Source organism: Meleagris gallopavo, chromosome 1 (assembly GCF_000146605.3).
Source record: "Meleagris gallopavo isolate NT-WF06-2002-E0010 breed Aviagen turkey brand Nicholas breeding stock chromosome 1, Turkey_5.1, whole genome shotgun sequence".
NCBI classification, from domain to species: domain Eukaryota; kingdom Metazoa; phylum Chordata; class Aves; order Galliformes; family Phasianidae; genus Meleagris; species Meleagris gallopavo.
The window spans coordinates 48,842,150-48,869,011 of record NC_015011.2 but is presented as its reverse complement, the minus strand read 5'-3'; positions in this window follow the sequence as shown (position 1 = coordinate 48,869,011).

Sequence of the window (26,862 nt, the reverse complement as noted above, 5' to 3'; positions counted from 1 at the left end):
CATTGTAATTTTGTTTCCGCTGTGCTGAGGTACAGAGAAGAGCACAAACAAAAACCAAAAATGTTTTACTGGGATTCTGCCGTGCTGCCCACAGGTTTTACTTCATGAAGGTGGAAGATCAGGAAGCACATGTCATTGGGACTGGTGGAAGGTCATTCTCCTCCAGCATATCCAGCAAACGAGGCTTGAGCAAATGTAGACTTGTGAGCTGCTCTTTATCTTTGGATCATTTTCTGCCTATCTGCCTTCTGCAACAGCTGAGGGCTCGTCCTAAGGTATCACTTCCTCAGCTGCGTCCAGACGAAGCCTTCCTCTCAGCCTTCTGGCCCTCATAGCTTGCCATTCCCATGCTCTTCAGGCACCTGGAACAGACACAAAGCACAAATGAATGAGACCCCTGGACGATTGCAATCTTTTTGGGTATTCAAGAATGCAATTGCATTCTTCATCCTGCTTCCCATCTGCCTGGCTTGCAGTGGAGGGTCACTCTCAAATCACTCTCTGCACATTAAAGACATTCCCTTCCCTGCTTGATTTGCCTTCTACTGCTCTGCTTGCTTGCCATCTCACTGCAGCAGCTGGGAGAACATCAGCATTGCTTTGCTTTGCCTCTCCTCCTGCTGAGCACAGCTGAAATTGCACACATCTTCTCCCCCCTTGCTCCCATGCCCTCCCTCTGCTGCAAGTTCAGCTGGTGGGCAATGACGCATGCAGAAATACCAAGCATGTGCTTAAGATATACAACAAATACTCAGCTCTTACATGCTATTCTTCACCCTTGTTCTCCAACACACTCAGAGCAGAAGGATGGAAATATCCTCTCTGTGCAGAGGAGCAATGTGACTCACACTTGCTGCCCAGAGCTGGGAGCAAGATATGGACAACCTAAATCTCTGCCTGATATGTCTTGCTTAGTCCTGGCCCTGACTGTGCTGTCCGGCCCAGAGCGCACTGCCCACTGATGGGCTGCATCTGTGTGTCTCTGTGCAGAGCAGGAGAAGGCGATGTCTCCAGAAGGGTGTGGAGCAGATGCCTTGCGTCAGTCTCATATGCTCTGGGCAGCCTGGTCTAGTGTTTGGTGACCCTGCATATAGCAACTAGATGATCATTTTGGTCCCTTTCAACCAAGGCCATTCTATGATTCTATGATTCTATTCCAGTGTGAATGCAGCTGTGCAGTGCAAGGTGCAATGGGATGCCCTTCCCTTGGCAATGTGCTCCTTGCAGCCTGAGATTTGGTTGTTGTTTGGTGAGATGTAATATCATCCATCGGGTCACACTGAGTTGGTGCTGAGCTGGTGTGATGTTTGATCAATTGCTTTCATTGCTGGGCTTCGAGTTCTTCATCTCTGAGAGGAGAGCTAATTAGATCTGTTCCCTTCATCAAGTACTTATATAATGCCTCTCCAGCTGAAAAATGCTGGAGAAGATGCCTTGTTTTGTATCTCAACAATATAAAAGTACATCAGCTACCTTCAGACCTAGAAAATTCCTCACTGTTAGCAGTAAAGATGTGGGAGAGCATATCCTGATCAGTGAGGGGGCAAATCAGCATGTGCCATGCTTCCCAGAGAACTGAAAAGGGCTGACATAGGGAACAGGGGAAAGGACCCTATCAGTTTATGTCCCGGGGATCTGATCCTGTTTCATGTTGCTCTGGAGCCCAGAACCAGGGTCACTGGGTATTGTCAGTTTCCACCATAGAGTCATAGAATCATTAAGGTTGGAAGAGACCTCTAAGAACACCCAGTCCAACCACCAGCCCATCCCCACCATGCGCACTAATCATGTCCTCAGTGCCACATCCACACAGTTCTTAAATGCCTCCACCACCTCCTTGGGCAGCCTGTGCCACTGCAGCTCCGCTCTTTCTGGGAATAACTTTTTCCTAATATCCAATCTGAATGTCAACTGAATCTCAAACCCTTCCTATTGTCCTGGATTATGCTTTTAATTGAGAAGAAAGAAACATCTCAGCCATCTTCTGCAGTGGAGAGCTCCACAGGCAGTCCTAAAAAGCATGTTCTTTGTTTCTGTATCATCTTATGCCTTTACTGCACCATCTTTTCTGCTGCAGGACATGATATAAATAGAAAAAGTTGTATCCATCAGCATTTTAGGTGTCCCAGTGGAAACTCTATTGTTTGTATTTGGTTACCTGCTTCCTGTGTTGCAGTCAGCAACAGCAATATCTGAGCCAAAGTCACATCTTTCTGAGGCTGGCAAATGTGAATGAGCCTCAGTTTGTAGCTCTAACTGCTTACGGGCTTTCACCTTGGTCCTGTTCCAGTTCTTGTGCCTTGGAAGATGACTGCTCTTGGACCCAGGTCTATGCTGCGCAAACATATCACGAGGTGGCACCACAAGATTGCCTTTGTTGCTCTTTTTTTATAAATCCTCTCTTTATTTTCCATCCTAGCCCCAAGCCATCCTCTCCCTTTTGAGCCCATTGCTGCTTTCTGCCACTCGTATGGCTACAGACGCTCATTTGGTTTTCCACTGGAGAAGTGAGGGTACCTGGAAGTGCAGTCCAGCATGTATTTCTTTTCAGCTCTAGCCTCATCCTCTGCTCCCCGGAGGAGCTGCTGAAGGGAGGATGCTCTGCTGGGTGAAACAGCCCCTTAGAGGCTCGGTTTGACCCCACAGAATGCCTTGGGGAAGCACACGTGCCCCAGCCGTATCCCACAGATCAACATCTGGAGAAAATTCACCCAGAGCTTTTGAAGGCACTGCTGATCTTCGCAGCAGCTGCTTGGCACATTGCAGTGATGAGCTTCCTTTCCTAGGCTGAGTTGTGCTAAATTGAATTCCATCCCTCAGAGACCTCTCCCTCAAACACACACCCCCTCATTACGCTTTTCCTCTCTGCTGCTGTTTTCCATTACGCATCATCTTTTCACACATGGTCTTTGTCTCCCATCTAGAAAGCCGTCTGCCACTGTACCTCTGGCTGCCCTTTAAGGGACAGAGACTCCTTTTCCCTTGCATTCTCTTTGCTCCTCTCCTCTGCTAGAGGGATTGATATTTTTCCCTTGGCCTCTTTCCAAGCTGTTACGATTCCCTTTTCCACTTGTCTCAGCCCATTTGGGGTGAAGAGAGGAGAAGTGTGGGGGTACCACAGGGATTTCTTCTCCAAAACATAAGATGCTGTTACTTTATCATCCATCCCAGATGGACTACCAGGACCAGGAACAGATGTTGGATCTGAATGGTGGCCCCAGGACCAGGAGAGGATGCTCAAATCTGAATACTAGCCCTGCAGCTGGCATAGAATCATAGAATCATTTAGGTTGGAAAAGACCAATAAGATCATCTAGTCCAACCATCAACCCATCAAAGAGCAGTGAGGGAGTGCCAGGCCAGCTGGGGAAGGCTCTGACTGCTCCACGTGAGGAGCTCTGCCTCAGAGCCACAACACTGAATCATTCCCAGAGATCCCCCAGCAGCAAGGAGAGGGGAAGGTAGGGAGACGTGTTGCTTCCATCTCCTACAACAAAGCAAGCGTAAGGGGATTAGGAATGCAGTGCTGGGGGAAAAAAGGGAGAGATTTAGAAGGAAAGGGAACATTAAGATTGAGAGGGATAATATGCAGATCGAAGCTGTTGGGCTAGAACAGAACTTCTCAGTCTATATATTTAGCTCAGTGAGGTATATAAACAGAAACCTACAGCCAGCTCAGCCACTTCTCCCCCAGCAGAGTGAGTCATCAGCTCTTGGATCTAAAGTTAGGTTCACGTCAGAGCTCACACTCTCTCTCTCTCCCTCATTTTATTTTTCTCTTTCTATTTTGAAGGCTGTGGGAAAAGCTGAGCACTGTCTCCTGGAAGCAGCAAACACAAAACCATGGTGGCAACAGATGCTGGACCTGCTGCCCTACCTGGGAATGCCATGGAGGAGTCTGCTGTCTGCCTGGCTGCTCCTCTTCATTCCTGTGGGTCTGGGATGAACTCAGCCCATGCTGTGGCTGGTTGGTGCCGCTGGGACATGGCCAGAGGATGCTTCTAAGTCCAGTGTTGCAGGTTTAGCTTCTCCTTCGTACAATGCCAGACCTGGGCTTTACTGTTCCTCTCAAAAATTGCAGAGGAGACAGGGAGGGACCTTTAGAAATGCTGTGCATGCATGTGTAGGGCCAGTGTGTGCCATCCATACTCCTGATATGACCCACCTCCAGGCTGATCCCAGAAGACCTCATACGTATTTGCTGTTGGACTTGGTAATCATTGCAAGACTCTTCCAATTGAGGCATTCTATTCTATTCTATTCTATTCTATTCTATTCTATTCTATTCTATTCTATTCTATTCTATTCTATTCTATTCTATTCTATTCTATTCCTCTCTGTTCTGTTCTGTTCTGTTCTGTTCTGTCCTGTCCCATTCCATTCCATTGTTTTCCATCCCATTCCATCCCATTCCATTCTGTCCCATTTCATCCTATTTCATCCCATCCTGTTCCATTCCATGCCTGAGAGCAGATGACAGAACTCCCTAAAGGAGCTCTGGTGGTTTGAGATGGAGCCCTGTGACTTCCTGAGCTGCAAGATCAGGAGCTGCTTGTCTGCAGCACTTTTCTTGGGGCTGGGGACAGGAGGGTCTGTTCAGACAGGGCAATGGTGTCTCAGCCCCAGACTCTATGACAAAGATGGGTTTGCCACAGTCCCAGCCCGCAGAAGTCCTCCCTGGTGGAAGAAGTATTGGGATGAGGGGCTTTTATCTAGATTTTTGATCTAGATCAAAAACATCTTTGCAGGAGCATGAGCTGCCCTAGGCTTGCTCTTGTGATCACTGAAATTGCGATGGGCTGCATGGCATGGCTGTTTCCCTTCCTGGTCCCTTTCCATCTCCCCTCCTCCCAGGTGTTGCATGGTTTTATGAATCTGTAGGGTTCATTTGAGCAAGAGTTCGAATGTTGTCTAATCCTTATGGTGTAGGTATGCTGGAAAACAAATATATGTGGTCCTGGGTTGTGAGCATCAGTGATGACGCACAGGTTGTTCTGCATGTGCATCTATCTCCCTGTCCCCCTCTGTGTGTTCTTTGCATCTTCTTTCATTTCATTTCTCTTGCCTCTCCTTGCTGCCCTGTTTCTTTCCGCCTGCCTCACCCTCTCCCTCTTTCTCCTGCCCTCCTCCTCATTCTCTCTTTCTCATTTGATATTCATGCATGAATAAATTCAATTGCATTTTTTCCCTGTTCCCCCTGAAGGGGCTTGTTGGTGAATTGCAGGCATCTGAAATCATATCATGCTCAGATTCATCATTTCGGGGACAGAATTGAAGCCCTTCTTCCCAGGAAGAAAGAGCATCTGCCTTTTTATGAGACGAAGGAATGGCAAATGTCCTGTGACTGGCGGGGGGGAAAACAGAGAGCCAAGGGAATTAACCTCGGCAGCCAGGGTGGGCTTGCTGGCATGAGAACATGGGGGGGTGAACCAGCCCCTCCAATATATGTAGGAATGAGAAAGGCACACGTAGGTGTATGTAGGTGGGAATGGGAGTGGGAATAACTCATGCCAATTTTGAGCTCTCTGGCTAGGAAGTCTGCTCTTGCTTCAGCACTAGTCACTACCCTCGAGCTGTTACCCTGCAACCTGAAGTAAAGCATAAGTCAAGCATCAGAACAGGCTGCCCAGGGAAGTGGTGGGGTCACTATCCCTGGAAGTGTTCCTCCATGTGGATGAACACTGAGGGACATGGTCAGTGGGCATGGTGGGGATGGGCTGTCTGGATGATCTTAGTGGTGTGACCTTAGTGATTCTGTGATTCTATGGCCCAGTGGTAAACACAACTGAATTCTGCTGAAAGCAGGCAGCAACTGCTGCCTCTGCTTCAGAGGAGTATCAGAGCCTCGTGAGAGGCTGTGTCAGTGCAAACAACATGTTGGGGCTCAAAGGACTTATATATCAGAACCAGCCCTAGGTTCTATGTCTTCTGCTCAGTGCCATGGCAAATCCAAGCTGTGCTGGGATGGAGGTGCCATGGGTGTTTTCCACCATAGATTGTGACTTTACCAGAAAGTAGGCTTAGAATCATAGAATCATTAAGGTTGGAAAAGACCTCCAAGATCACAAAGTCCAACCACCAGCCTACCCCTACCATGCCCACTCACCATGTCCCTCAGTGCCAAATCCACAAATTTCTTGAATACCTCCAGGGACAGTGACTCCACCAGCTCCCTGAGCCTGTGTCACTGCAGCACCACTCCTTCTGAGAAGAAATCTTTCCTCATATCCAAAGTGAACCTCTGCTGGTGCATCTTGAGGCTGTTCCCTTTCATCTGATCAGTGTTACCTGGAAGAAGAGGCCAACCCCTACTTCTGTATAACCTCCTTTCAGGTTGTCGTAACCATATCCATGTCCATCCCAAAGACAGTTAACATAAGAGGGCCTCTTTCACAGTGAGATGGCTTTCATGGCCATTTTTGGGTCTGAAGTGTTAATTACCCTAACCCAGCTATGCTTTGTCATTGTCTGGAAGGTCTGGAGAAGGATCCATGCAGAAGTGAGAGGGAAATGAGGAGCTTCTGGGGCACAGAATCCCTATTGTACTGCACTACAACAGAGAGCTGGGCATCACTTAACTGCTTATTTACAGTATAAGCCATCTGGCAAGAATACCTCCATCTCTTCTAATACCTGGGGCTTTGTTGATCTGAGTAATGAGAACTCATGACCAGCTTTAAGGATTGAGATAACTTGAGATGAACCCCCACAAAGTCTGTCTGTGTGCAGCACTTCACCTTGCGTCTCCTTTTCAGGACAGCTTGGGTCCACTCAGCACCCAAATGAATGGCTCCAAGGATGAGGAGGATGTGCTGCTGTGGGACCAGGCTGCTCAGCCATGGGGCTGGTGGGGACAATGGGGCTGCAGCACTCTGTGGTTGCATTGCTGTGTTACCCTTCTGTTACCACGTCACAAAACACAGCAGGAAAACACGTCCATTGCAGGTGTGGGGATAGAATGAAGGCTGATTTTGAACAGGGGGTTGAGGTTATTTTGTTAGACATCCCCAGGAGGTATTTGTGCTCTCTGCTTGCTTTGGGATACTTGCTTTCCAGCACAGGACAAAGCCACATGCCAAAGGCAGTGTCTATCAGGGAAGAGGGCTGAGGGCAGGGGGCAAGCAGGTGTCCTGAGACCCCCACAGCTGTGTGCACGAGGAGCTTTCTCCCTTTCCTCTGAAATCTCTACCTTACGTGCCTCTAATTGTAGGTTTCCCCTAAAGACATTTGGTGTCACTGTAAGGACGGCGTTTCTCTCTCCCTCTATGTCTGTACGTTGATTCTCTCCCTCGCTGTGCAGCCGCTCTGTGAGCTGCCGGTGAACATACCGTAAGACACATATAGAGGCAGACAGACAGACAGACAGCACAGAGCGGCCCTTCCTCCTCGCCTCCCTACTGCGGAGCCTCCGAACTTGCCCCCACCCGCACCTCCATCGCCTCCCAGCACCCCACCATCGTGCTGACCCTCCGGGCTTTTCAGAAGGAAGCTTCTGTCACTTCTTAACACCACCCGCCTGGAAAACACACTCACACAGCCACACACAGCCCCCCCGAGCCCTCCCGCAAAGGAAGAGGTCCTATTTGTGGGGTTTTCTTTCTTTCTTTCTTTTTTTTTTTTTTTTTGGTACACCGGAGCTTCAGACTCCAGCCTGAGCAGCCACAATTTCTTACCATGTATTCTCCTTTTAAACCATCTCGTTCCTGCACACGCTCAGTCCTCGCAGCCACGGATCTAACACAACTCCCCGGTCCTCGCCTGCAGGTCCTGTGCTCCCCATCACTCAGCTGATCCTCATCTTTGCCTTTTATTTCCCCCACCCCCTGGGTGCTGAGGTGCGTGTGTGCGCGTGAGTGTGTCTGTGTGCGAAGGGGGGGGGGAGTGCGGGGGTGCCTTTTTATTTTTAATTTAATTTTTTTTCCTGGTGGGGAATTTTTCAAACCGTTTTTGTTAGTAATTTATTTTGCTTCTCCGCCTCGGACACTTCTCCCTTGGAGATTTCTTTTCCATGCAAAGGTAGGTGAGACGCATGCACACCTGGCTGACCCTGTGTCTGTCTCGTTCCGCTTGTCTGTTCTTCCCTTCTCCTGGAAAACTTGCATCCACCACTGTACCTGCATCACCCCTCTGCTCTTTCCTACCTGTTTCCTCCCTGACAGAAGTAAGGCTTGGGGTAGACATGTCTGTCATGTTAACGATCCCGGCTTTCCAGAGAGGAAAGTTGTTTCTCTGTGCATATGTGTGCTGTGCCCATGTATGTGAGGCTGCCTCTGTTTACCCAACAAGTCTTGAGAATTGGTTCGGTGTGTGCTTTGGGCAGGGGGGGGGTGGTGGAAGGGCGATGAACGCCAGTCCAGCAATCCACATCCATGGGTGATTGCAGGAGGGGATGTGTTCATCACACGTTTCTCTTGATATATGGCTATAAAAGGTACACAGAGTGTGAATAATCCCATGGATTTAGAATCGAGCCGTGGTTAGTTTGTGCTGTTGTGATGGGGAAGGACAGTGAGGAAGAGGAAGGATTACAAAACCTCCTCCCCAGAGAGATAACTGTCTCAGACTTGGATATATATATAACTTTTCCTAAAAGCATCTCGCTGGTGAGGGGCTCCTTGGGTTTGGGATAATTTTTGCTTCTCTGCCAAGTGAGAGTTGGGTCGCAGGTCTGGGTTTCATAAATTGCCTTTCCCTATTTTGCCCGTGATTATTATTGCATTCCAATTGTGTGTACAACATCCAAAGTGTCTGAAAAGGGACAGGGAATAGCATGTACTTTAATACAGCAAATGCATCATTTTCTGTACATCACTGTTGGCTGGAGTCGGGAGGACTAGGGGGGGCTGAGGAACAGAGAATTAAAAGGGAAGAGAACCAGAAATAATATCAGACATTGGTGACTGGCCATTATCTGGCATATTTTCTGCCAGTACTGGTGTTTGTCACACACTTGATGGAGACCTTTTGCTTCTTGGTAACAGCGTCTGGCTGAAAAGTACCAGGGGCTTTGGAAACAACAGAAGGAGAAAAGAAGAAAAGCAACATGCATAATTTCCCTGCAAATTATTACAAAGAAAAATGATAAATCTCAAAAAGCAGAACTTGCTCTGCATTTTCTCCCTGCTAATAGGGAACATTTTTCTCATTGATCTGGGGGTTGCTCGTGGTTCTGTGTCTCTGTTGCTCCGCTATGTTAATTGTCAGCTGTTTCTGTGTGCTGTGGCAGAGCACAGGTCTGACATTCGGGCTGTTGGTTTAGGGTTTGTGATTCTGGGAGGGGGAAGGGGTCTGCTGATCCCCACCCGTTGATGCTTTCCCTCCAACATGTGAACTTCTCTACTAGTGGGCAGGGCTGGATCTGGCCCCTCACCGAGGTTCCCTTTGGGGTTGGCAGGGAGAGTACCTCAGTGGGAGGCTGGCAGGAGCGGATCCCTGCAGATCCCAGTGGGAGGTCACCAGGCAGAAGTGGACATGTCTGGAGCGAGGCCAGCGCTGCCGCAGCCATTGAGGAGAAGCATGCTGATTCACCAGGAGCTCACTGCTTGCGTGGTTGTTTCTGGATGGGCAGGGTGGCCTCAGCTGGAGGAGAGTGGCTGGGCTGCTCCTGTGCACCACTGATGCTGGGCAAGCTTTTCTCTGTTCCCATTCTTGTCCCCTCCAAAGCAGTGTCTTTCCCTCTGGTCCAGCCCCAAGCATCCTCCAAGCACTACATCCGTGCTATGGCTGTGACTATGGCCTCTCCTCTTGTCCCAGATCCTTCCATCCATTCATGAACTCCCTTCATACATAGCTGCATTCCCGCTGATCCAGGATTGGAGAACACACGTATCCATTCCCAAAGCAACTCAGCCGTGTCCCACCCAAGGGGACATCCCAAACCAAGGGCGATTCAGCCTGACATGTTTCATCTGGGTAAAATCTTGCAATCCCAGGCTCTGCTGCAAAGAATGCGTGGTCAGCCTTTTTTTCTTTTCTGGGGAAAAAAAGTGTCGAGACTGATTTCTTTTCATTTTCCTCAGAGGGAATGAGTATCTGCAGCAGGAAACTCATGGAACGCTCACGCAGTGTTAGGGCCCTTGCAGAGGGCCGGCCGCTGGTTTAAAGTCAGTTTGATCTTTTATTAAATCCAAGCCCTAATCCTGCAAATTCAATGGAGCAGGTGAATGGCTTCACTTGCACAGAGCCTCATTGAAACTGCCATGTCCACCAGTGGGCTCAGAAACCAAGTGGTGCAGGTGGATGTGTGAGAGCAAATATTTCCCTCTCTTAGCTGTGTAGTTTTAATCTGTAAGACGGAATGACACAGGGGTGATTTTAAGAGCGTTTAAGGTCCACACAACCCCAACCTGTTATTGGAAAGCAAAGGTTTCTCCCCAGCCATGCAAACGTGTGCAGTTGTTTATAATGACCTAGTGGAGTCAACCGATTTGGTTTATTCAGCTGTGTCCGAAATGCATAGCTTGAAGCTGTTAGAAATCGTGTGGTGGTTTGAAAAATGTCTTATGCTGATACTGAATTTATTTAAGCCCTCTAATCATAACTCAGGTTCCATAAATCAACCCGCTAACTTGGTAATAAACTCCTTGCTTTCCCGTTACTCATCAGCCCACTGCATTTGAAGCGCTGCAGTGTGCCCTGAAGAGCAATCAGCCCCATGCATCAGGGACTAATAGTGATGAGGAGATGTCAGCAAATGCCTGAGTGCTTGCTTGTGATGAGGGATCCTGCTGCTGGGGAGGGCACAGGAGGGAGTCGATCCCTTGGCCAACCAGGCTTGGTGGGTCAGAGCCAGCCTGTGGGCAAGCGGACATGCTGATAGTGGGAGATAACTCCTCGCTGCTTTCTTGCAGCAGTGGGTTCCACAGGATCCCACTTTGCTGTTCCCCAACATGAAGCTTGACAGGGACAGTTAGTGAGTGACATTCCCACGTGAGACACTGGAGGTTGGCCGTGGGATGGGACAGAGAGGAGCTGCTGTGCTGTGTTGCGGGGAGCTGGAGAAGGTGCGAATGCTGGGGATTTTGCAGCTGCGATTTGGATGTTGAGAGTATTTGCATGGTGAGATCATTGGGAAGGATAGGAGGTATTTTGTTTCTTTGAAGTGTCAGAGTTTGGCTGCGGTTAAAAAAAAAACAACAGTGTTGTACAGGGAGCACAGGTGGCCTTAGTGATGTTAAGCATTTCTCAGGTGTTGGGCAAACACACTTTACTGACAGACTCAATTATACTGCTTGCTAGCATGCTTAGGAGTGGATTTACCTTCAGGCCTGACTGGCAGGGGCGGATCGGACCTTCTGGAACTTCTGCTGCAGTGTGTGCTGCCCAGCATCATCTCCAGCTTCATCACGATTGGACTAGGTGATCTTAGTGACCTTTTCCAACCTTAATGATTTTATGATCTCACCTCTCCTCGCAGTGCAGAGACTTGGGACGATGGTGATGCACTCAACTGCTCATTTTCTGTGGATGTGTTTCTTTTTTTGCTATTTTGCTTCCAGAGCTATTCTAAGTTTGCTAGTGAGGGTGAGAGAAGATGGGGGATGGGGCAATATTGTGTGTTTGTGGCCTTTTTTAAAACTGATTTTTCTTGCACTGTTGCCCATTGTGGTGAGGAATTGGACTTGGACCTCAGGGATGAGGTATGGGAGTGGCTTGCATTGATGTCTTTGTTGGTTTTCAGTGATTTCTATTCAAGCAGCCATCCAAGTTTTTATTTTACCTGGTGGCAGTGGAGAGAGAAGAGGATTTTCTGGCTCATAACAATGAATAGCAGAGCTGGTACGCAAATTATGTGGGATGCAGGATGCCATTAAAAGGTATAGATCTACCTACTGCCTAGTGACGGATCAGAAAAGGTTGGTCCATGAGTCCACTGGAAGAAACGACAGTGCTTCTCTATCACTGGCCGCCATCTGTGCTTGCACCAGCCACGACTCTGTTCCTCTTCTGTGAGGTTCACCTTGGAGCACAACTAGTTATTCATACACCTTACCTCTCCTGCAAGTGCTTTGTGTTTCAGCTCAAAGGCTGAGGATGTGAGGATGGCTCCAAGGACAACATAGCTGGGAGCCCACAGGAGTGCTTTCTTAAAAAATTTTCCATCCTCATCAGGCCTGTCTTAGCTGGCACCTTCATTGCTGATGTGAATAAGGGAGTAAATAACATGCTAATGACTTTCCTAGATGATGATGAAATGGGTTTGTACCTGCTGATGAGGACATGGAAAAACAACAGGAAGGGAAGTAGCGAGGTCAGAAACACATGCAGAAAAAGATACAGTGAGATTTGCTTTGGGAAAAACACAATCAAATGCATCTGATGGCAACACAGCTTGAAAGAGGTGGTTTGCAGGGCTGGCACTTGCAGAAAAGGGATGATGTGTGCAACTAGACCAAGGTGTGACAGCAGATGGCATGTCAGATGTGGACTTGCAGAGTAACTGCAACCTACTGTAGGGAACCTACATGAGCAGCGGGCTGGATTCAATGATCTCCAGAGGTCCCTTCCAACCCTTACATTTCTGTGATTCTGTGACTGGGACAACTATGGAGACATCAGGTGGCAGCCCGCCTCTGTGGCTGTTGAGGTACTCACCCCTTGGTGCTTAGCACATCATTATCAGAAGAGCATATGCATGACTGAGAGGCAGTTTCCATTGAGGATCTGTACAGAATGGCTCTAGGGTTTGGGAGTTTAATTTATGAGTGAGGATTAAGGGCTAAAGGTGTGCAGCTTGGCTGAGAGCTGGCTTAAATGAAAGGATATGATGGGAATCCACTCACCTGGAAAGAGCCAGCATCCCAGGGGAGGCATTGCTGTGAGCAAGTTGGAAGGGGAAGAGCTTCCTCACGTGTCTGCTAGACTGGAGATTCTTCTCCAAAAGCACATTTTTGGGAGTCTGTTTATTTGAGAACTGTGCTAATTCTGTGCCTTGTTTTAATTCCATTTCACCAGCAATTCCTTGAGTGATCTCTGCAGGCTTGGCCAAGGCTTTTCAGCAGTGTCAGCAGATGCCCACTTTGCTGTGCAGTAATGATAAGAGTGGGTGGGAGAAGCCGTGAGATCTAGGCTCGCTCTTCCCATAGCCATGGGGTGCTGTCCATGGTACAGGCTGTAGGTGATATGTCTCAGGGAGCGCACCCATTTCGTCTTGGTTTTCTGCTCAATTCTGCCACATTCTTCCTTTGCATGAGGAATTGCTGTGAAGATTGTGATGCAGCAGCTCTTCTTCCGAATCAGAGAGACGTCGGAAGGATATCATTAGCCATACATGGGCTAACTGCTAATCAGTCGCTCAGTTCCTCACTGGCATGCACACTGGTTTATCTTCACGTATGTACAGGCTGAGCACTCAGAAGCACCCTCAAGCAAGGGGCACGAGTGGTGATCAGGGAGTGCCTGTGAGTGCCCCACTGCTTGGGTTTTCCCTCTGCCTCCTGTGTCACAGTGTGAGAATCCTGCTTAATATAGGAAACACGCTGTGATCACAGCCTCAGGGCCGGTAGTCTCAAGAAGGAAAGGGGCAGCTGTCATTTCAAGGCTGCATTTAGCATCTGGATTCCCAGAGGGATTTACCTGGCCCCATATCCATAGGGCCTGAATGAGTCATGCTAAGTAGTGTGGATTGAAGTGGATAAACTGCCTGAGATGCAGCCACAACTTGATTTGTGTGTGTGCTTGATCTATGACGGTTTGTCAGCCCATGTCAGCCCACCAGCCACCCTTTTTAGATATGAGTACAACTGCTATGGTGCCATGGACAGATCTGCATCCAAAATCCCAGCTGCATCTGGCAACAGTGGGATAGAGGAGTGATGTTTGTTAGGAAGCAAAGCAGGGAAATGATGGAGATGTTTCCCCATCCCTTTGTTCAGTTGTATTATTAATCATGAAGCTTTGTATGTCACTTTTTGGAACTGTCGTGCCCTCGTCAGTGTGGGTGCTCTGAGTACTGTAATAAGTCATTCCTCCTGGCTGTCCCTGCTAACCTTTCTCCTCCATGTTGTTAGTGGAAAAAAAAAGCTGGGTTCAAACACATCGTGTAAATGATCTGCAATGGAGCTAGCTCAGAGCAGGTGATGGAGAGATGGTGGTAATAGGGAGTGGGAAAAGTGGTATGAGGAGTTGCGTTAGTTCTTGGGGTTAAATTTCTGGTGAAAGTGAAAACAGAGATGTTGGGTGATGGGAAAGATGTGCTCCTGATTTTGTCACAGGGAGAGAAAAGTCCCCAAACCAGTCAGAAGACACAATGTGTGTTTCTTTCCAATAGCTGCAGGACTTTGGGGTAATGAATTCAAAGAGTCTCAATACTATCCCCTAAGGGACACTATGTCTGCTTGCTAAACCTCTGCACTTGCTACTCTTTGTTCTGACAAATGCTAAGCTTCGAAGAACAAGCAAAGCTTTAGATCAAAGCACCTGCGGGAAGCTGGTGCCGAGGGAATAAGGTGGGCAGAGCTTTCAGGATCTTAACCAAGGGTTAATAGGGGAGTGCAGCCCATGGTGGAAAGTTTGATTGGATCCAAGAACAGCACTGGCACAAAAGGAAGTTCAGGCTAAAATATCAGGGATGCAGCATGGCAAGGCAGAGCAACATCAGCAGAGATGTGTGGAGACTCTGAGATCCTGACGTGAAGGGGCCTGAGACAGGTGTCTGGCAGGAAAACCTATGAAGGCAGAGGGTGGTGTGATCAGCTTCGTACTGTGGGTGATGGTGATGGACACAGCCTCTCCTGCTGCAGGTCAGCTCCTTCTACCACATGATGTCTCTAAGGGCTCTTGTGACCTGTGCTTGTAGCATGGGTACTCCATAAATGGAGTACATCAAAAGAGTCAAATGTAGAAAAAAACCATCTGGCCACCACTGGGCAGTCCTTGGGCGAGCACTCCCTGAGTAATCACTAACACTATTTCAATGGAGGCCCTGGAGTTTATTTAATTTCCCTCATTTTGACACTTCCACTATGTTACTCAGTAGAAAACGTTTGGCTTTGTGTTTTCTCAGAGCAAGGCTGCTGTTAAGTACACCCAACCAGCATACAGGTGCCACTGAATGAGACCTGTTGTTTTGCTTTTCCTCTGCCCACCTTCCTAGTTAGTCAAATGACTTTTGCAACCCACCTACCCCTTGCTTCCACTGCTGTAATATAGAAGAGATCCACAATCTCTAGTAAAGAGATTAATTGAATGCCCTCTTCTAGATTGCTTTACATCCACTTCTTGGAATCATAGAATCATTAAGGTTGGAAAAGACCACAGTGATCATCTATCAAACCATCAATGAGTGCCTGGACTGTATGGTTTTGACATACATTTCCCATTCTTGGTCTTAAGGGGACTGTTTAACACAAGTTGTGGTGTGATGTCAGCCCAGTTTCCTCAGCTGAGAGGGCCATGTGAAAAGCTGCAAGGGCAGGCTGGCTGTGATGTGTCATTGTGTCCACACCTCTCCAAAGTGAGCAGACATAGTCAGCCGAGAAGGTGCAGCACCATGCTAGGGCATCTCAGGGGCTGTGGGGAAGATTTAGTTATTTAGTTCTAGCCTAGCCAGAAGGTAGAAAAAGGGCATGGCATGCAGTGCCCTGGCTGCTGGTTTCTCATCTGGGTTTCTTTACTCTTTCTCCCTCCTCTCTAGGGGTTCTCACTTGCAGCGGACATGGCAGAGTGCATCCCCAAGCCTCCCTCCAGCTGGCCCATGGGCCCGCAGCCCCACAACACCTCCGCTGCCTGCCCACTAGAGACTGTGAACATGGGAGTCTCAGAGCAGCAAATGCCACTGGAGCAGCCCCCATCCTCCCCAGAGCTGGGCGAAGATGAGGAAGTCACCTCCCCACCAGATCCTGACGTTCCCTATCCTGATTTGGCCCCGGTCGTCTTCTTTTGCTTGAAGCAGACTACCAGCCCACGGAGCTGGTGCATCAAAATGGTGTGCAATCCATATCCTTTCTGAGCTGCCTCTTCTCCATCCTCACCTCCTGCCCCGTTCCTTCTCTCTCCCTGTCCCCTCAGGGCGCCTTCCAGGTAAGCAATGAACTTTCCTACGTATTTAATGAACCACTTTGTTCCTTGCTCACTTCTAAAGAGAACCTCAGCTGTTGCAATGTGTGATCAAAAGAAGCTGCTTGTGAAAGAACTTCAGAGAGAGATACTGACAGCACGGATCATGGCAGAATGGATTGGAAAGAAGGAAGGATAGGGAGAAATATTGTAAAAGTGCTTGTTCTTCTCCTTCTCCACTCCCTGGGACAGAGAGGGGAAGCTTTTGGCCCAGAAGCTTGGCCACCATGAGTGGACGAGATTTCTCCTGCTTCTGAGCATATAGGTTTAGTGAGAGTTAGTAGGGAACCACCAGTCCTTGGCTGCAAAGTACCATGGTGACCCGTGTTTTTTTCCTACAAGCAAACATCACTGATTTTGCCCAGGGAGGTGGTGGAGTCACCATCCCTGGAGGTGTTTGAGAAATTTGTGGAAGTGCCACTGAGGGACATGGTTTAATGAGCAATGTTGGTGGTAGGTGGGCAGTTGGACTAGGTGACCTAGGAGGTCTTTTCCAGCCTTAATGGTACTATGATGAGCTCTCCTGGAGGCATCTTGCTGTGATTTATGTCCAAAAATGTATTACAGGTGCGCTGGTGAGCTTCATGTATTCTCTGGGACGCAAGCAAATCCTTTCCATGCAAGGGAGGCCACCAGTCATACACATATTTCCCTGTTCTCTCTTAGTGCAAGGAGGATCCTACAGTGCAGTCACACAAACAACTACCACCTGCATGGCTAATTAGTACCAAGGTTGATAGTAATGCTATATAAAGCAGGCAGAGGGCAGTTGTTGCTTTTTAGATTGTGAGACCCTTCAAAGGAGGAGGAAGTGGAGGGTATGATGAATCGTCAAAGAGGTTGGTTTGAAATTTTATATAAACATCTTTCTGGTCATAAATCTCATGTGGTGGTGCTTGGAATTTTTTAGCTCATAGTTAGGTGGCTGTTATCTATATGGATGAGTTTGATGCGTTGATGATTTTTATATGGATGTTTTTGATGCGTTGGCTTCTAATTAAATCTTGGTGGCTGTACAGCAGAGGCTTGGAAAATATCACCAAGAGACTTTTCAGCTTCAGGATTGAAAACCCAAGTGAAGCCTGGAGGTGCTGTTAGCAGTAACAGGTGACCTTACATGCAGATGAATCTGGAGTTTTGTTTCAACTTCAAACGTAGCATTTGAGTTTCAGATCTGAGCTCTTAAAGTTCAGAAGCTCTTGGAAAGGTTTTGCATTTTCAAACAGTAGTTATGGCTGAGAGTTTGTTGGAGATTCAGGGCTTCTGCTTTCCTTTTTATTGGTTGCTTCTTAAAATTTTGGAACTTCATACTGAATTATGCATTGCTTTTCAATCACTGCATGGCTGCTCTAGCTATATGTCCTAGGAATCTCTTCCCAACGTGTCATGGGCTCAGAGCAAAGCATGATAGATTTGTCTGTGAAAAGACTGCATTTAGAAGATGAGAGAAAAGCAATAGGCCAGATTTGGGATCCAAATTTACTCCCGAATGGAGGAAGGAGGCTGTAGTATCCATGTTGCTGGCTTAATTCAGTCAAAAAAATCCCTGCATGGTACAGAGTTTGAGAACCTGTAATCGTGTTCTTTGAGGAGTTTGGCTCATGCTTGTGTTTAAGCACACATGCATGACATTGACTATAGAGGAATTTTTCAAGGTAGAGGCTACAGGACGCCTTCTATGGCCATCTGTGGCACACGTGAAGGGCAATGATGGGGCTGCTGGAAGCCTGTTGAAAGAATTGTTTCAGAGCTGTGATTTCAGCTCAGCTGTGTGAAGTTTGCTTACTTCAAAAGCAGAGACTGAGGAGGGAGGATTCTGCTCTTCTTTTTTTTTTTCCTCTTTTAATCCTTTTTTGGAATGAATCATGTAGCAAATAGTTGCTTTTTTTTTTTAATGAGAGAATTTTGCTACAGCCTCAAGGTTGCTTACAGGTCATCGCATATTTCTGGCATCACATATGTTTTTGACAGCATCATAGAAATCATGTGATTCTATGCCCTGGCTGCAAATTGCTCACTGTGGTCTTTTCTCCATGAGGAAATGAGTTCATCTGTAAGGGGTGTTTCTATGAAAGTCAGCTCGTGTCTTCTAAGAATTTGCTTGCTAGATTTTTGCATTCTGAAGCCTTTTCACCTTTTTATACTGGGCTATCAACTTCCAGGGCTTTTGTGCCAAGCCAGGAGAAAGCTGAGTCAACACCACAGGGCAACATCTGGCCTCTCCTGAAGATTCAGCAAAAAAGGGAGGTATTAATTAAAAGCCTCTTCATCTTCTCATTGACTTTCTACTAGGGCAGAGCTTCACGATCATTATATTTGGAAGTGCTGTCAATGAGACTTAAAATGGAAGCTCTAATCATTAAGGACTATGTAGTAATTTTTGTAAGCACAAGGTCATTAACCACCAAATTTCCATTTAGGTAATTGCATTCCACCTATTTAAACCCCCCTCCCCTGAAGATTATTTTTCCTTCCATGAGCAGTCCTGCAATTTTATGTGCTATTAAACAACTGCCATAGTCCTTTGCTGCAGTGCAGTAAGAGGAGAGGAAAAAAACCCCAAACTTATGTCTGTGTTTTAAAGTCATTTCTAGATGCATATTAGCACACAGATATGTGATGCTATTTTTGCAAAACAAAGCAAATGAATTGGAAAAATCCAACAAGAACTGTGGGTGCAACTCAGTGTTAAGATACAGACTTTGTTCCAGGTAGAATTTGCAGTGCTTTTCCCCCTATGAAATATTGACTGGGATGGTTTTAAGGATGGGGTGAGTAACTGCTTGAATTGCTGGATTGGATGATCTTTGAGGTGTTTTCCAACCTTGGTGATTCTGTGAAAGCGGGCTACTTTAGTTAATGTTTCTCTTTTAATGACCAGACACAAGGCTGGCTGCTCAGAATTGCAGATGGTGGGACTGCTGCAGCCGAAGTGCTAACACAGTCAGTATTTGAGATAGGACTATGAGAGAGGCTGTAAGATTTTTTCCTTATATAAAACCTGAACTCCATGTCAAATAAGATTTCAGGCTGAGCTTGAAGCGGAAATAGGGTGAAAAGTATGAAACGTGTTTCCAAAACAACTGTGTAGCATTCATCTTATGAATTCATAAAATGTTGGGAACTAAATAAAGGCTATGCCACATGGTGCCTTGCACAGAGTGTCTGATGCAGACATTCAGGCATCTCTCAGTCTTCTCATAATTTGCAATGTGCATCTCTGCTAGTCTCCTTGGGGTTCCAGGAAGGTTGCTTGCTTCACTCATCTTAGGGTCAAGCGCAATAGATTTGGTTTATCCTCTGAGACTTTCCTTAAAAAGCACTTCACAGGGGTCTAGACCTCCCTTTGCTGTCCTATCTATAATATTGATGTGACAGCAAGAGTGAGAATGAAGTCTGCCATTAAAAAAAATTGATGTACACACTTAATTTTTAGTACTGGAGGCTGTTTTATGGCGTATAAGTCAGGACAGCTACTCAAAACTGGTAGGAATGCTTATGTGTACTGAGGGCAACCCTGTAGCTTGTTAAAGATTTCTCAAATAGGGATTTTGCTGCCTTATGTCTCTAAATTTCCCATTGCTAAGCTTCAGACTGCCCAGGAGGTGGTGGAGTAACCGTCCCTGGAGGTGTTCCAGAACCATGTGAATGTGGCACTGAGGGACAGGGTCAGTGGTTATGGTGGGGATGGGCTGATGATTAGACTGGATGGTCTTAGAGACCTTTTCCAACCTTAATGATTCTATGGTTCTGGAGCTATCTTTCCTATAAGCTATCAAGGCACTTTTCATCTTGGGCTGTATGTTAAGTGCACAAAGAAACAGGACCAGCTTTGTGCACACTTACGGGAGAGTTAGAGAAGCCCAGAGGACTGCTCCCCACCTCCTCCCTGCCTGGTGTCCCAGGCATCGCTTCACACTCCGTTTTCTCATGTGGAAACAGTTGCAGGTTGCAATAGCCGTGCTTCCTGCAGGCACTGCCCAGTGTGAACAGAGTGGAAAATCAAGTGCTGGAGGAGGAGGGAGAGCGATGGGTGTGGATCAGCAGTTGGTACTTCTCTCTGTGACGCTGAGCTGTGGTTCATGAGGACACGGTGATGCAGCTGAGGGACCGACAAATCTTTTGCTTGTTAATAGGCTTTTGGTGTCCGGTTGTGTTATATATTACAGTTTGGGCAATTTGTTTTGTGTGAGTGAAATTCCATCTGCAGTTTCTGAATTGCGTTGTACTTGTTTTTGCCTTAAGCAAAGGCTTATTTTTGCTTTGTGTGCTGTTAAACCCCTGCCTGCAGTCCTTATGACAACTGGATGTAATTAATTAATAAGCTGTCTGCTTATTAATTAATAAATTTATTGCAACATTTTAAGTATTTGCTGTCATACAGCCTGAGCTTCAGCAATCTTCTGATTGTGTTTACTTTTTATGTATCTACTTTTATTATTTATGTATATATATATATGCACTTAACTATAACTATATGCAATTAAAAATATACTTTAATTGCCTCTATTTTCATATCCACACATGCACCAAAGAAAGGTTCCTACCACTCTAGTAGGTAGAGAAAAACTTGAAACTGTGACCGGAAGGTATTACAATACATCAAAAACTGAGTGGCTTATGAATTTTAAGCACTATTCATCATTCTTGAGGATGGGAGGGATCGTGGATTTTCATTCTCGGGGTCAGCAGTGTCAGCATTTCTGTGCATAGCTGGAAGCACTAAAACGTCTATGTTATTCCTGCTTCTCCATTTCAGAAAGATCTCTCCTGTTTCTCCTTACAAATTTAGCTCACTGAGCAGGTGAAGAGTCTGGCACTTATTTGAGGTCTTGGGTAGATATGTATTTGTTTTAGGTCAACAGGAAGGTGCTGCTCTGCCCTTAGGCATGGATTGATTTATGTGGGTTACACTGCTCTGTTCAGACTTGTTCAGCCAACAGACATATCTGTCTATATACTGGGAAGCAACAAGTGCAAGATGGTTTTCTGTTTAAGAGGTTGTATAACCTCTACACATTGCAATGTTCTAAACCAATGCTAGAGCTGCTCCTGTTTAGGAAACTGACCTGATCAGAACTCGCAGAGGATGCGGGTTAGGTGGCATCAGTGCTCTCCTGGGTGTTCATTGAAGGCTTTCCAAGCTTTAAGAGAGGACAAACCTGCCTCATGTCAGGGTTTTCTGCCACTCTGTCAGGCTCAGTTCTGGGGGGAATTAAGTTTACTGTTAGTGACTAAGGTAACTTTTAATAAATTGGTTGCCTATTAACTTCATTAACATCAGAAGGCAATGCATATAGTGGGCCAACACAACCATCTCCCCCAAGGAACTATCAGGGTTGGCCTCTTCTCCCAGGTAACAGCAATAGGATGAGAGATAATGGCCTCAAGATGCACCTGGGAAGGCTCAGGTTGGACATCATGAAAGATTTATTCCCATAAGAGCGGTGCTGCAGTGGCAAGGCTGCCCAGGGAGGTGGTGCAGTCACCGTCCCTGGAGGTGTTCCAGAGCCGTGTGGATGTGGCACTGAGGGCATTGTCAGTGGGCATGGTGGGGATGGGCTGGTTGTTGGACCAGGTGACTTTAGAGGCCTTTTCCAACCTCAGTGATTGTATGATTCTAATCCATCCTCAGCTACTCTCTTCCCCTTATGTTAACATGTGCTTTAAAGCACTCGTTTCATACACTTGTGAACTTTCCTGTTAATTCTCCACTTGTGAAGGTGGCTGGTGTTCATCTCATCTAATTGTCTGAAAGCCTCACATGCAGGCTTTTGTTATTAGATGGACTGCCATCTGTAGTGGAAAATTATACAAGCTTAACTCTTATCTTCAGAGGGTGAAGTTGCTCTCTGGAGTTGTGTGTTTTTTCTTCTCGTTAAAGAGTTTCTGGATAGCAGGTCGCAGAGTTGGCTGGCTGGCATCCCGGGCTGTCTTTGGGGCTAGTGCACAGCTCCTCCCAGATACTATGGAGGCGAAGCAAAGGAGAGTGCAGGCAGCAGACTTATTTCTGGGAATAGTGTAGTTTAGAATTTCCATAATGAAATATTGGGTGCTCTCCGGGCTTACTTTGTAGTGACAGTGGGGAAATGCATTATCAGCCTGGACTCTGGATTGGAAAGCGATACTGCGATAAATTTCAGGTTATCTCCTGAGATAGAAACCCCGATACCCAGCTGCAGTTTGTGGGCAAAGGCAAGTGGCATGATAGTGCTCAGGACCCTCCCACAATAGCTGGAAAGGAATCTGCCTCTGCAAAGCTAGTGTCAGGGAAGCATCATTAGCGCGGGTCATTTGATGTGTAAGTTTGCAATGGGAAGTTTAGAGGGATCATTTGCACAGTCAGACATGCTGTAAATTGAATTTAAACTCCTGCATTGTCATTAGTGGCACACAAGGGATGGATATATTTGAAAGGGATTTGAATGCTTATGATCTGTGTGAAATTGACTGGGTTGCACATATGTGAGATGTACACAGTTCCAGGCAAGTGGGCAGATGTAAAGGGATGAGGTCTAAATTTGGCTGGCTTGCAAGCTGACCCTGTATGTCTAAGCAAGAATGCTGATTCAGGATATCTCACTGCCTCCTGTCCCTTTAGCTTATTCCCTGGAGATTCTTACAATGAGATGTCAAAGACCATGGATTGGAAGTGAAACAGAGCAACAGGACAAACTAAACCAGAGCTCTGACTGAAGCTTTAACATCCTCGGTAAGGATGGAAAAAGTCTGAATGCATCTCTACTGTTTTGATGCAAATTCCTGTGCCTTTTCCTCTTTTCTGGAGGATAGATTCCCAGTGCTTGGCGGAAGCACTGACAGCAAAATATTGAGAGATTGCTTTAGAAGAGGAGTGATTTTTGCTGTGTGTCTATTCTACTTCTGTGTTTCCCCAGCAAGTGCCAAAAGCAATAAAAGACCAACTAATGCCGCATGCTCTGGTGCTTCAGAAAAGTGGTGCCAGGACTTACTGCAGAAGGTTTTAACAAGGTGGTTGCTGGGCTTGTGGTCAGTGTAAATGGACAGTGGGGGGGAAACAGGTAGGAGGGGATGGAAGTCTCATTCTTGTCTAGTGCAAATTGATGTTATAGAATCATAGAATATCCCAAATTTCAAGGGACCCTCAAAGATAGAATCTAATGCCCATTACTCTGCTATGCCTAATAGAAACAAACATATTTACACTAGCTGTTGCTCATCAGAGTAGCTTAGAAGGATTGGTTTTGTTGCACTGCACACTGTTACCCAGTGCAGATGGCGTAGTTGGTGCCAGCCTGGGAAGGAATGCAGTTGTAGTGGAGGAAAGGAATGATGCTCTCTGCTGAGTATGGGGACGATAGCAGCACCTGCTGCTGAGGACCTCCCCTTCCCTCTCAAAGTGTGCTGCTGAAACAGAACACTGAAAACCCTTCTGAAGATTATTATGTGGATTCACTGGAATATATCCAGCCTTGGAGATGAAAGACATTTACTCACTGAGAAATGGTCAATTTGCCTTTTTCAACCACTGAACACTGGAGCAGGGTGTGTGAGGGAGCTGGATGTGGCTCTTGATGTAACACAGAGGGCAATAAAAACACTCATTTTGAGTTTAAGACCTATAAAATATTCTGACCAGACGTCTAATTGCATGTTCCGCCATAACAATTCGAATTAAATAATGCAATTAACTGCTAACAAATTGTCCAGCTGCCAATTTGAAGACTTGATGCTGTTCCCACCCTGGATGATGAGAAAGGGCCTGCAATTAGTTGAATTTGCATGCATCTTGAATGGAATGCTTAGCTGGAATTACTTTAGGTGTGGAATGGTTGAGAGCTTCAGCCCTTCTGCAGCAAATGGCCTACATCTGCATCCGGGATGGTTAGGAGGAAAGACTGCATGAAAAACTTGGCCTGGTTCAGGTCTGGAGAGGATGCAAGCAAAGACTGCCAAACATTCAGCCTCTGTGCTGGCAAGACCTTTACAGCCCTAGAGGGAAAGCTCTTCGGTAGATAGAAATGTAGGGCCTCTAGCTGCAAGTGTGAGGCCTGACATAGGATGGACCAGGCTCAAGCTCATATCTACTCCATCGACTCAGGCTTAAAGAAGAGATGAAATGTGATGATGAAGATGTGAGACCCAAAGTGATGGAGAGTGGTAAATGGAGGTTATCTAAGCTGGGAACAGCTACTTTGGCACAGTGCTGCAAATCCCTGCTGAGCTTGGCAGGCATCCCCACACATCTGTTATCAAAAGTAGCCGATAGATCTGAGAGAGCCAGTGAGCGCTGGGTGATCCTTATTGATTGCCATCATGGATGGGTGAGGCAGAGCATGGAGGTGGTTGTAACCCCCCTCCAGCTGGCAGTTCTGTGTGGGAGCGTGGTGTGCTGGGGGGCTGGAGCCTGAGAGTGGGGTTTTGGCTGCTTTCCCCTTCCCAATCCTATCTGCAAGGGCAGCAGATGGGGATGGAGAAATACCTATCCCTCCTCCCTCTCCCCCAACTCTCTCATCTGTGCTGATCAGGAGTGGGAAGAGGCTCCCTTGGGGTGGGGGATGAACAGAGCTGTAATGTGGGTGACCATCTGTCCCGTGGGACAATGGTGCCATTTGCACTTACGTGCTGTGGATCATCCAGGAAGAAAGAGAAATCTGTCCTTGCTCATGATATAAAGCCACACTCTTTACTTATCCTTTCTTTAGTTTTCTTTCTCCTTGTTTCCTCCTGTCATTGCCTGCTGTGCAGGAATCTATAAAGGCTTGCTGTTCCTGTCGCTCCCACTTCTTGAGTGTGACTTGGAGATGCTGTGTCCCCGCAACTCCCTCGGCAGTCCCTCCTGTCAATAGCCACCCTGTCTCTCCCCTCTCCTTTCTCCATCTGTGTCAGTCTGTCATTTTTCCCTCTACTTTTTTCCCTTCCCTCACTGTCATTCTCGGCATTTGTTGCTAGCAGCCTCTCTCCATTGACTGCTGTTGTCCTTGAATTGGCTCTTTCCATCCACCCTTGCTAAGAAGGGCGCTCTGCAGAAAGGTGGTCTGAAGTGGTGATGGCCCAAGCTCGGTGGCTGTATGGTGGTGGAGTCTTGGTGGAGTTTAGCTGAGACTTGCTGGAGCATCTGTCCCACTCCCCTCTGGGAAATAGCCAGCTCCCTACTGAACCCCACTCCCTGGGGCCCAGCTCTCATGTGCAGATGCAGGCAGATGTGAGATCAGCGTGCTAGCCATGAGCCATGTGGCTGTGGTGTCCTGGCTCTGTGCCCTGGCTTGGGAGCTGGGCAAGGTGCTCAAGGCTTTGCATGCGCAGGTTGAGCCAACCTTGTTCTCAGAATCACACAGAATCACAGAATGGCCCGGGTTGGAAGGGACCTCAAGGATCATGAATCTCCAACCCCCCTGCCACATGCAAGACCACCAACCTCCACATTCAACGCTAGACCAGGCTGCCCAGGGCCCCACCCAATCTGGCCTTGAATGCCTCCAGGGATGGGGCATCCACAACCTCTCTGGGCAGCCTGTTCCAGCACCTCACCACTCTCTCTGTAAAGAATTTCCCCTGACATCCAACCTAAATCTTTCCTCCCTCAACTTAAAACCATTTCCCCTTGTCCTGCAGTTATCTACCCTTTCAAAGAGTTGATTCTCCTCCTATTTGTAGGCTCCCTTAAGATACTGAAAGGCTGCAATGCGGTCACCCTGCAGCCTTCTTTTCTCCAGGCTGAACAAGCCCAGCTTTGTTCCTGACCCCCAAGCAGCTGTGGGAGCTGTTTCAGCTTTACTTTAATAACTCAGTTTTGTTTATTGCTGCCTCCCAAAAGTAGCATAAATGCTGAAATACCACAAGGGCTTCCAGATTGCTTGTAGTTTGAAGTAACTGGATGTCTTGAGAGGCAGACTGAACCAAATGCACCTCTTGTGAGATTTCAGCTCTTAAAGAGTCACGGTTGAAAAGGACTAACATCAGTACAAATTAATCCAAAAGAAAGCTGCTGAATCCAGTACTTGTAATGCTGGCTATGAGATTTGCCTCAACAAACAAGGAGAAGTAAGGAATGGGAAGAAAATGGTAAAATATTGACCTTTCTATTGTGACAGGCAGCTCATAACAAACAGCAGCTGTTCTGTTTCATGGCATGGAAGCTGCAGCAGTTCAGTATTTGAAGGTGGAGGATTATTTTCTTCCATGCAGAGGTGGATAGTCTATGAAGTCAGAGATCCAAAATGTTTGCCTTCCATGCTCTGCTTGTCGTTTGGCAGCACACTAAAATACCATGAAAGTGTGCTTGGCAAATCTTCATGCCCCATCATTCATACACCCCAAGGGGATGCTCCCGATGCTTACCTATACCTTGTGTCCTGGTTCTCAGCCAAAACCTCAGCACTCAAGTGTAGCAATAAGTCCTCATAAGAATACAAGGTCCTTATTTTCTGTAAAATGTTCTATCAGCCTGCTAGCAAGCATTGCTGGAAAACATTGTTATCAATAATTAAGTTAAACCACGTTCAAACAAAATATGCTTTGTGATGTATTACAGTCTTTGTTTCTATTCACACGTTTATTGCCTTATGATGTAATTTTTACTTTGAGTATGTCCCCTGGTTTTGTGATGGACTGGCAGGCTCTGCTCTGTGCATGTGTGAGTTTCAGGCCAGGCCTTGAAAGTGTTTGTGTCACAAGTGAATTATATTAAAAAAGACACGCTCAGAGAAGTGCAGCAGTAATAATACATTGCCTTCGTGGTACTGCCTGATGCTCAGTGCCGCTGGCCAACTCTGATATTTCTTAATGAAAGATTTTTTTTTTTTTTCCTTGTAGCACTTGTTTTTA